Below are 11,371 nucleotides of genomic sequence, written 5' to 3' on the forward strand. Positions count from 1 at the left end.
CCTGGGGGTAAGAGGAGGAGGAAAAGTGCCCCGAGCATCAAAGAAGGGCCATTTTTAAACAACCATTAGAAACTAAATTTTTTTGTTTTGTTTTTTTTTTTTGTTAAAAAGGCTGTTTTACAATGGAGATGATTTTTCTGGCAGTTACATTCTCAAAATAGGATACACCCAAAGCTTTGTTCACATGGTAGGCATACCTAGTTTAGTGTGGGCAGCTGAGGGTGCTAAAGTGGTCCTCACCCCGTACCCCCACTCTCATAATGACTTCCTTAAACAGAGCACAAGGATTTATCCCCTCTTCAGAGGACCACTCCCAATCCTTTGGAAAAGTTGCTCCTATGCTCCAAGGGTCTTTCTGACGCCCAAACCATCTCATTTCAGCTACAGTAGCAAAATAATGCTCAGAATTTAGGAAGCTGGTTGGTTGGGCTGAGAACATTTCAGCACCCCCTGGAATGTAATAAAAGTGAGCCAAAGTATAGGACAATCAAGCCTTTGTGACATCACTGAGGAGGTTGACTCTTATTGGTGGAATGAGGCATTATGACATCACAGTCTCAGCTTTGGTTACCAGAGACTGAAAGTCTTCACACTACCAGGGGGAGTGTTGAAAAGTTCTCAGCCCAACCAAGAAGAAAATGACGTGGATATAGTTCAATCAATGATCTGAAACAGTCAAAAACATAGAATTTAGTTTCAGTAAATTGGCACATAATGAAATAAGATAACACTCTTTTCAGCTACAGTGTCAAAATAATGCTCAGAATTTAGGAAGCTGCTTGGTTGGGCTGAGAACATTTCAGCACCCCCCTGGTATGTAATAAAAGGGAGCCAAAGTATAGGACAATCAAGCCTTTGTGACATCACTGAGGAGGTTGGCTCTTATTGGTGGAACGAGGCATTGTGACGTCACAATCTCAGCTCTGGTTACCAGAGACTGAAAGTCTTCACACTATGAAAATTAAAGAGGTAAGAGGGAAGGAAAGGGGTGTACATGTGTGGTGGTGGTGGGGGGGGGGGGGGTCAGGAAGTCACGGGGGAGGAGAGGAGGACAGGTTCTGCCTCCCCCGCCCCCCTTCCTATGCCACTGCCCCTCATATCAAGATTTTATAGACCCCTAGTGAAAAGGTCTCTATACCTGTATATTGAATCTTACCATGAGAATGAAGTCGTCACCCGAAACTATACCATGATGAACGGAAATTCCAGAAGAGATGAGAAAAAAGGCTATGGAAATATATCCGTTAGCTATGTCTGAAATTCTAGGAGTCCAGCAATAGGAACCCCAGGACCGAGGTCTTTTCACCATCTGTATGAGGAAACAAACTGCCCCGTTCACGGGGTTTGTATCGTTCATTGCATCAATAAGCCCCCGATGGGACGATATGGTCTGAGCTGGTTAATGTGGACCCATTTGAGGCAGAGAGAAACAACTGAACAAAAACCCCTGCGGTATCAATATAAAGATCTTTTTTGCCGTTGACTCATATGGTTGTGGCCTAACAAATTTTCAAGTCACATGGATGCCCCCTGGCCCACACAGTAAATAAAGCAGCCTTTGTGTGGCAACAGAGGATTTCACTATCATCCCACAAAGATACTGGACAGATATATGTATCTGATAGAGCAATTTTACAAGCACCGGGCATGTACAATTCTGCTCTACAGGCTCAGGACCCTCATAAATGACCACCATGGAAAGATAGCGGATAGCAGAGCTGGTTTTAAGAAAGGTTGGGACAAATTCCTGGAGGAAAAGTCCATAGTCTGTTATTACGGCACGGGGGAAGCCTCTGCTTGCCCTGGATCGGTACCATGGAATGGTGCTACTCTTTGGGTTTTGGCCAGGCACTAGTGACTTGGATTGGCGACCATGAGAACGGGCTGCTGGGCTTGATGGACCATTGGTTTAGCCCAGTAAGGCTATTCTTATGTTCTTACTTACTGAAAAACATTCACTTGGTAAACGAGTTGTTTGACAATGACTCATCATTCACAAACCAAAAAAAAAAACCTACCAACTAGGAACAACAACCCCACGCAGAGTCAAACAAAAGGAAAAAACAAGTTGGAACCAACAAATTTTAGTCATATAAACTCAAATCAAAATAAATACATATATAAATGCATGAATATAATGTCCTTAGTCCTTGGGGGATCCTCAAGTCAAAATAAATACATGGATAAATACATGGCTATAATATCCTCAGTCCTTGGTGACCCAAAACGGTCGGTGTTTCAGCCTCCAAATGGCGGCCTGCCACAGGGGTGCGGGAGTGTGTCCACTAGAGGGCATTATTGTGTTGGAAATACAAACTCAAAACTTGTGCGTGCACTTATGCAAAGTGGAATTTAAAGCTCATGAAGTAGACTGTTCTTACGCTAAGCATGAATGGTCTCGACAAGACACGTGGCCCACACTGGGTGGAGGTTAGGGCCTGTCAATTTTAGGGGTAGTGTTTTTGTTTTTCAAACCTTACAAACTACTAGTGACCAAATTATGCAGTTTTGCCCGCTGTATCTAAAGCTATCTTCAGCAACTGCTTAAACTGAGCCTTACCTACATTGTCACATTTGAAATATGCAGAAATTAAGTAATATTTATTTGACTGTACAAATAGTCCGAACTACCGTGTTTCCTGGAAAATAAGACCTAACCTGAAAATAAGCTCTAGTTGCCGGCAGCAGCGCTTCCCCCGGCCTCCCTGCGCGTCCCCCGCTGACCCTTCCATCTCTCCCTCACATCCGAACCCTGACCGCGAGACTGAAATACCTAACAAATGGCAGCATCGGCAGCACAGGCTGCATCGTGGCCTGCCCTTCTCACGCCCGGCCGTTCCGTGCTGCGTTGCTGATGACATCATCAGTGATGCGGCTGAGGAACGCCCGGATGTAAGAAGGGCAGGCTGCAAAGCAGCCTGTGCAGCTGCCGCTGCCGTTTGTTTCCAGGTATTTTGGCTCACGGTCAGGGTTTGGATGGGAGGGAAAGGTGAAAGGGTCAGCAGGGGGGTGCAGAGAGCGCAGCGGCAGCGGGGGGGGGATGGGAGGGATAGAAAGATGCTGCACAGGGGGATGGGAGGAAAAGAGGGATAGAAGCTTCAAGGTTTCTGCTGCACAAGGGATGGGAGGGAGGGATAGAAGCTGCAAGGGTTCTGCACAAGGGATGGGAGGGAGGGAGGGAGGGATAGAAGCTGCAAGGGTTCTGCTGCACAAGGGATGGGAGGGAGAGAAGCTGCAAGGGTTCTGTTGCACAAAGGGAGGGATAGAATCTGCAAGGGTTCTGCTGCACTTGGGGATGGGAGGGAGGGAGGGAGGGATAGAAAGATACTGCACAAAGGGATGGGTGAGAGAGGAGGAAAAATGCTGCACATGTGGGGGAGAGAAAGGAAATAGGAAGAATTGGGGTGGAGGAGAGAAAGCGAGAGAAGATTATTGTACGTGAAAAAAATAAGACCTCTCCGAAAATAAGATCTATTGCCTAGGGCGCACGGGACGCTTTCACGAATTGATTTTCTTCTTATTTCTCGCGGGCTGCTTCCACGGGTAATGGGGGTTGATATGGGCCCCATTGAAATATCTGACCACGCTTGGGTGGGATTTCGGTGGACTTGGGGAGACTCTTTGAGCAACAGAGGGTCCTGGCGGTTTCCCTGCTACCTGTATAGGGATACCCGTTTTCACGAGTTTTTGACACAGTGCTGGCGTGATTTTCAAGTTAACAATCATCAGCATCGGGATGATCCCATTCTCTACTGGGAGACGGCTAAAGCAGTCTTACGGGGGAATGTCATCTCTTATGTGGCCAGGGAGTCGAAGCGGATGCAACGGCAAATATTGGCTTTGGAGCGGAAGGCGACTGGGTTGAGACGCCAGTATGGCAGGGCGCCCTCCTTCCTGCTTCGGGCGCAGCTTTTGGAGGTCCAGCAGGAACTGAATGAACTGTTGCATCTTCGGGCTCTGCGGACAAGGGAGTACTTTAAGTTTTCGTTATTTCGGTTTGCGAATAAGAGCAGTCGATTGTTGGCCCGCCTGGCGCGTCCGAGGGGTGGACCTGAGAGCATAACGACTCTTCGGGGTTCCTTTGGGGTGCTGTATCATCGGTCAGAGGAGATATGTGAATTATTTCGGGAGTTCTTTGCTGAGGTGTATACAGATCCAGGCCCTGAGTTTTTGGATGGGCAAGTTTATCTAGATAGCCTCGACTTACCTTGTTTATCTCAGCGGGATGCAGCAGTTTTGGATCTTCCTATCACCGCAGAGGAGGTGGAGGGGGCGATAGGGGTCAGTCCGTTGGGCAAGGCGCCGGGCCCGGATGGATTTCGGAGTGAGTTCTATAAGTTGTTGGTGACGGACGTAGCGCCAGTGCTGGCTGAGGTTTATAATTTGAGTGTGGCTAAGGGCTTTCTTCCTCGCTACGTAAATCTAGCGTCTATTACAGTTCTCCCGAAGCCTGGTAAGGACCCTCTTTTGCCGGAATCGTATCGTCCTATCTCATTGTTGAATTATGAGGCGAAGCTTTTGGCTAAACTTTTGGCTAACCGCCTGGCGCGTGTTTTGCCGTCGGTGATCTCCGAATCTCAGGTGGGGTTTGTGCGGGATAGGCCGGTGGCTAAGAATATCCGGCGCATCTTGTTGGCGCTAGAACGAGTGGGACAGGACGGTAGCCCCGCCATGCTCATCAGTTTTGATGCAGAGAAGGCCTTCGATAAGGTGCGGTGGGGTTACCTTTTTGCGGTGCTGCGGACGTACGGTCTGGGCCCCTTCTTTTTCGGTGCAATCCAGGCACTGTATAGTGATCCAGAGGCGCGGATTACAGTTAATGGGACTTGCTCGGGTTTTTTTCCTATTGGCCGGGGGACTCGCCAGGACTGCCCCTTGTCTCCGCTCCTTTTTGTGCTCTCTTTAGATCCTTTACTTCGGGAGCTTCAGGCAAATGCGGAGATTCGGGGATTGGTCCTGGGTGATTCACATTTTAAAATGGCGGCATTTGCAGATGATCTCTTGGTCTTTTTAACGGACCCGCAGCATTCCTTGCCCGTATTGTTGGAAAGTCTTCGGGAATACGGAGATTTCTCTGGCTTCGCCTTGAATTTTGCGAAATCTGAGGCGCTGGCTTCCTCGGTTCAACTTCAGCGGACGTGGGGGGATGGTTTCCCGCTGCGTTGGGCTGACACCTCTTTTAGATATCTGGGGATCAGGCTGACGATGGATGTGACCCAACTGTACCGTCTTAACATAGATAAACTCCTGGCGGATACTAAATTGTTGCTAGCCAAATGGCAGGCGTTGCCGCTGTCTTTGTTGGGGAGAATTCATTTATATCGTATGGTTGTATTCCCGAGGTGGCTTTACGTTCTTCAGACTCTTCCCCTTTCTTTGTTGCAGAGGGATATTCGCTCTCTTACCTCCCTATTGATCCGGTTTTGTTGGGGTGGACGTAGACCTAAACTGAAATGGTCCCTGTTGGTGGGGCCTGCCCACGGGGGTGGTTTGGGGGTGCCTGACATCAGGGTTTATAACCAGGCCTGTTTGCTTCGTCATCTTAGTGATTGGGTGTTGGGTACCTCTTTTTATACGGATCTCTCTCTGGAGCGGGATCATTTCTATCCTGTTCATCTCTTGTATCTCCTCCATGCCCCGTTGTCTAAACTGCCGCGACCCTGTAAGCGTAGTATTTTGTTTCGGTCCTTGTGGACAGTGTGGCATCAAATCCTTCGGTTGTGGAATCAGGACTCTCATACTAGTGTATTTTTACCGTTGGCGGGGAATTTAGCTTTCCCTCCGGGGGTTGGACCTTCTGTGTTCGGTCGCTGGAGGGCGCGGGGGGTGGAGCAGATGCGGCATGTTCTGCGGGATGATGGGTCTCTCTTACCTTATGCTGAGCTGGTGGGGAGGGGGGTCCCTGAGATTGGCCTTCCATTTGCTTATTGTCAATTAAGTCACTATGTGGCTTCCCTTCAGGGGTCTTCCTTGCAGGGGGATTTTGGGACCCGGCTCTGTACTTTTTTGGCTGCGGATCCTGATACTAGGGTCTCTATATCTGCTTTGCATGGCCGGATTCTGGCTCTTTGCCCGCCTAAGGTTTTCCCCGGTATTTTGGGGGCATGGCAGCGGGACTTGGGTAGGGACTTGGGGGACAATTTCTTGCTCAAAACCCTGAATCGAACTGCGGGCTTGGTACATAGTGCTGAGCTCCGTGAATGTCATTTTCGAACTGTCATGAGGACCTACGCCTCCCAGAGTCAGGCTTACCATATGGGTTGTATTGATACTCAGTTATGTATCCGCTGTTCGGTGGAGGTGAATTCTTACTTTCATGGTTTCTGGAGTTGTGAGGGGATTCAGACCTTCTGGACGGAGATGGCCTCCTTTTTACAGGGCTTGTTGCGGACCCCTGTGCCAGTCTCCGTGCAGTCTATGCTGTTTGCCCAATTTTCCTTCTTGTATATGTACAATTCTTATGAAAAATTATTTCTTAGTAAATGTTTTATTTTGGGGAAGAAATGTATCTTGTGTTGCTGGCTGTCTTCTGAACCACCTTCATTCTGGTATTGGAGGAATCGCCTCCATGAACTTATGGGTTGGGAAGCCCGTTTGGCTCGTTCTTCCCGACGCCGGAGCAGAGACTTTGTTCACACTTGGACGCCATATTTGAACATTTTGCCTCCTGAGAGTCGTAGCTGGGTCTTGAATAGACTCCGTCTCTGACACTGTGCTTCTAGATGTCTCTGCTGTTCCCTGCATGCAAGTCTTCTGTATATGGGGGGGGATGGGGAGGGGTGGGTGGGGGGGTAGGGTTGTCTTTGTTGGGGGGTGGGGGTATGGTGGGTCCGGGGAGGACATAAGAGTCCAGTCCTCCGCGGGTGTTTGATGAAAATGCATTCCATGGTTATTATTGCTGTTGTACTTACTGTTGCTTAATAAAATAGATTTAAACATAAGATCTATTGCCTTTTTTGGGCCCAAAATTAATATAAGAAAGTGTCTTATTTTTGGAGGAACATAGTATATCTGTAGCCACATAATTGTATTTAAAATGTCATTTTTGCAGTTAATCTACCCCCCTGTTCAAAACTGCAAAAGCGATTTTCCAGCTTCGGCTGGCGCGCTGAATGCTGTGCCCTGCTCTGGTGCTCATCGAGTTCCCATGAGTGTCGGAGCGGCGGGCAGCATTCAGCGCGCCAGCTGGTGCTAAAAACCGAGTTCACGGTTTTGTAAAAGGGGGGGGGAGGATATGTTATCAGACGTTCACGGTTTGAGAAGTATTAAATGCTTGAGAAGCTGAATAAATTCATGTACACCTTTCTGCGCTCCGCTGGGAGAACGGTCTAGAAAATTGAACCAATAAATAAATACTGGACGTAGACTTATTGTGTGTGAATGGCTCTGTGGTAGCCCCTTTATTTGCTTTGCGTCCTTTTATAACATGTGGAGATGTTTGATAAACTTGATGAGGGAGTTTTAGTCATTATTATTGGGCCCCTTTTTATCAAAGCACGCTTGAGGGGTTTTTTTTTGCGCGAGCCTGGGCCATAAATGCTTCGACGCTCACAGAATTCCTATGAGCGTCGGAAAAACTAATACCGCCGCGGCCGCCGATGAAAGAAAGGCTAATGCAACGTTCGTCAAAGGGGGCCTAAATTTTACCCCCTCTTCTAGGTAACGGCGCTGCTCCCGACGCTCATTGAGTTCCTATGAGCGTCGGGAGCAGCGCAGGCCATCCAGTGCGGCTCCCCGCGCCAGAAACTGCTAGCGCGGTTTCGTAGACGAGGGGGTTCGTTCCCTGCTTTTTCTTTGTCCTTCCAGCCATAAACACTCATTCAACACCACCTGAACTTTACCTTCCCCCCTATTTTATATTTATCTCCCATCCAAGATAATTAGGGGGTCCTTTTTATTAAGGCGCGCTAACCAATTTAGCACGCACTAAACGTTAAGTTGCCCCTAGGATATAACGGATGCCTTAGCATTGAGCGTGCGCTAATCTTCAGCAGCTGCTTGGGGTTCACCTCCTCAGCTCTCCTTCCTGCTTCCAGCTGGGCTCTCTCTCTCCATCTGCCCCTTCAGTTTCTCCAAAAGCTCACCTCGTCCAATAGCAGCTCCCTTTTTTTTTTTAGCCTGCTGCCGGTGGCTCTTCTTCCGTTTCCCGCTTTGCTGCTTCTCTCCCTCCTGCCTGGGCTGCTCCTTCTCGTTCCACGCTGCTTGCTGCTCCCTCTCTCTCCGCATATGGCTCCTCACTGCCTTGCTTCCTGGTCCCTTCTTCTTCCCTTTGGTCCCTTTGGGGTTCTTCTCCTCCCTGGTGTCCGATTGGTGCAGCCTATAGTTGCTCAAATTTTGCGCCGGTCTGAGTGATTGGCTGTCTGCTGTCTCCTCTCCCATTGCCCCCCCCCCTCTTCTGGCAGGCCCGCCTTGTCCCCTGATTGGCCAGCTCCTCCTTCAGCACTGCGTTTTTTTCCTCTGCTGGGCCCCTGATTGGCCCAGCACTCTTAGCCCTCTCCTGGGCTCCCTTATTTACACTGGATTTTGTGAAATAACATTAACCCTCCCTCCCCTTTTAGAAATCCATAGCAGTGCACAGCATTCAGTGTGCCGGCCGGCACTAAAATCCGCTTTCACGGTTTTGTACAAGGGGAGGGGTGATAATCACTAAAACCTATGTATTAAGCTCTGGAGCAGTGAGTGTGTGCAGGGCCCTCGGAAGCAGAGTTACCAGATTTTCCAGAAGGAAAATCCAGACCCATGGCCACACCCCCAGGCCCTCCCAGTTCTGCCCCGTTCTTCCTGTGCCACGCCCTGTTCTGCCCCAGCCCCGCCCCATATGGCATCCGCGCATGTGCGGACGCAACGCAAATGATGTCACGCGCACGTGCGCTTGTGCATGACCTCACCGGGTGGCGGACGCGCGTGCGTGGATGCCCCTTCCCATCGCGATTTTGACAGGAAGCTTTTCAAAACCTGGACAAGGTGCCGGGTTTTGCAAAGCCATCCGGAAACCCCGGACATGTCCTCGAAAAGGAGAACATGTTCGGGGAAATTCGGACTTCTGCTCACCACCCTAGCCATCAGTTTAACCATCCCCTCTAACTGTAACCCCCAACCTGGCATCCTGTTTGTCTGTCTTGATTGTTTAGCTTCTAAGCTCACTCGAGCAGGGACTCTGTACAGTGCTGTGTACGTCCGGTAGCACTCTTTGAAATAATTAATAGCAGTAGTAGAGTTGGAAACTGGTAGGATGTCCCTCCGCATCAGCCTGGCTCAGTGTTTTTTTGCATCAGGGGATAAATTCTATTTCTCACGTTTCTGTCTCAGCAGCCTCCCGCCTTGCTGCCTGTAATTTCACCTTGCATGCTTCGTTTGGGTCTATGATTTGTTTAGAGCAGTGTTCTTCAACCACCGGTCCATGGACCAGTGCCAGTCCACAGAAATTTCTTGCTGGTCCCCAGGGCCAGCACGTGCATCAGGCCCAAAACAGTGTTCTTCAACCGCCGGTCCACAGTGCGATCGATGCGGCGTTATCTTCGAGCCAGCTCCCTCTTCCTAACTGATTTAGTGCACAAAGCCACGGGCAGTGGCTCCTACGGGCATCCTGTGCCTGAACCGGAAGCCTTCTCTTGGACTTTGCAACGCCAGAGGGAAGCTTCCAGATGAGGTACGGGACGTGCAAGGTGCAATTAGTACTATTATGGGGGCGGGGTCTGGGGTGGAGATTGGGTAGAGATGGGTGGGGTCTGGTCCAAGACTTAGCCCCGTGGTTCTTCAACCGCCAGTCTACGGTGCGATCGATGCGGCGTTATCTTTGAGCCAGCTCCCTCTTCCTAACTGATTTAGTGCACAAAGCCACGGGCAGTGGCTCCTACGGGCATCCTGCGCCTGAACCGGAAGCCTTCTCTCTGACGTTGCAACGTCAGAGGGAAGGCTTTCAGATGAGGCACGGGACGTGCAAGGTGCAATTAGTACTATTATGGGGGCGGAGTCTGGGGTGGAGATTGGATAGAGATGGGCGGGGTCTGGCTCACGACTTAGCCCAGTGTTCTTCAACCGCCAGTCCACGGTGCGATCGATACAGCGTTATCTTCGAGCCAGCTCCCTCTTCCTAACTGATTCAGTGCACAAAGCCATGGGCAGCAGCTCCTACGGGCATCCTGCGCCTGAACTGGAAGCCTTCGCTCTGATGTTGCAACGCCAGAGGGAAGGCTTCCAGATGAGGCACGGGACGTGCAAGGTGCAATTAGTACTATTATGGGGGTGGGGTCTGGGGGTGGAGATTGGGTAGAGATGGGCGGGGTCTGGTCCAAGACTTAGCCCCGTGTTCTTCAACCGCCAGTCCACGGACCGATGCCGGTCCACAGAATAATTCTTTTATTTCTGCCGATCCATGGGTGTAAAAAGGTTGAAAAACACTGGTTTAGAGCATCTGTTGCAGGGATGAGTGGAATATATCCATAATGTTGTTCTTCCCAGGGTAACGCAGTGGCTGCATTTGCCAGCTGGAAAATGTCCTCTTAAAATGGCATGAACAGGAGGAAGCCACTGGGACAACTTAAAATCAGCACCTAGCATTATTTTTTGTACTATACACTAATGATGCCAGCTGGTTCTCTTTTTTAGGACTAGCTGATCTGTTTCTGGTTTTACTCCAATGCATATATTAAATTGTAGAAACATAGGGGCAGTGGCCTTACTGGGTCAGACCGATGGCCCATGTTCACTGTGGCCAATCCAGGTCACAAGTATCTAGATTGGTCACTCAGATATCGTAGTAACAACATTTCATGCTACCGATCCAGGGCAATCAGCGGCTCCCCCCATGTCTGCCTCAATAACAGACTATGGACTTTTCCTCCAGGAATTTGGCCAAATCTTTCTTAACCGCTCTTACCACAACCTCTGGCAATGCGTCCCAGAACTTAACTATTCTGTTAAAGGAAAAAAATATTTCCTCCTATTGGTTTTAAAAGTATCTCCCTGTAACTTCGAGTGTCCCCTAGTCGCTGCAATTTTTGACGGAGTAAAAAAAATGACCCACTTTACCCGTTCAGACATAATGATTGGTTTATTTTTTTTAAATGTCCTTGCCACCCATCTTACAATTCTGAGCAGCTTGCACATGAGCATATATCATAATCATGATAGTATAACTGAAAATTAAAACACGTGGAAATTGTATACTCCCAGTGTGACATAATTGCACATTAACCCTTGCCTCCCTTCACAGGCTTAGGCAGATCTGCCTGGTAGACACGGTGGCAACAGCCATGGCAAAGCGATTCTTCATAAGGTAACAGGGGTGTGTGAATTGGCAGGGGCAGAGGGTATGGGGTGTTTGTAGTGATGGGGCATGTGAGGTCTGCCCAGGGCAGGATTAATTCGT

Source organism: Geotrypetes seraphini, chromosome 8, assembly GCF_902459505.1.
Source record: "Geotrypetes seraphini chromosome 8, aGeoSer1.1, whole genome shotgun sequence".
NCBI classification, from domain to species: Eukaryota; Metazoa; Chordata; class Amphibia; order Gymnophiona; family Dermophiidae; genus Geotrypetes; species Geotrypetes seraphini.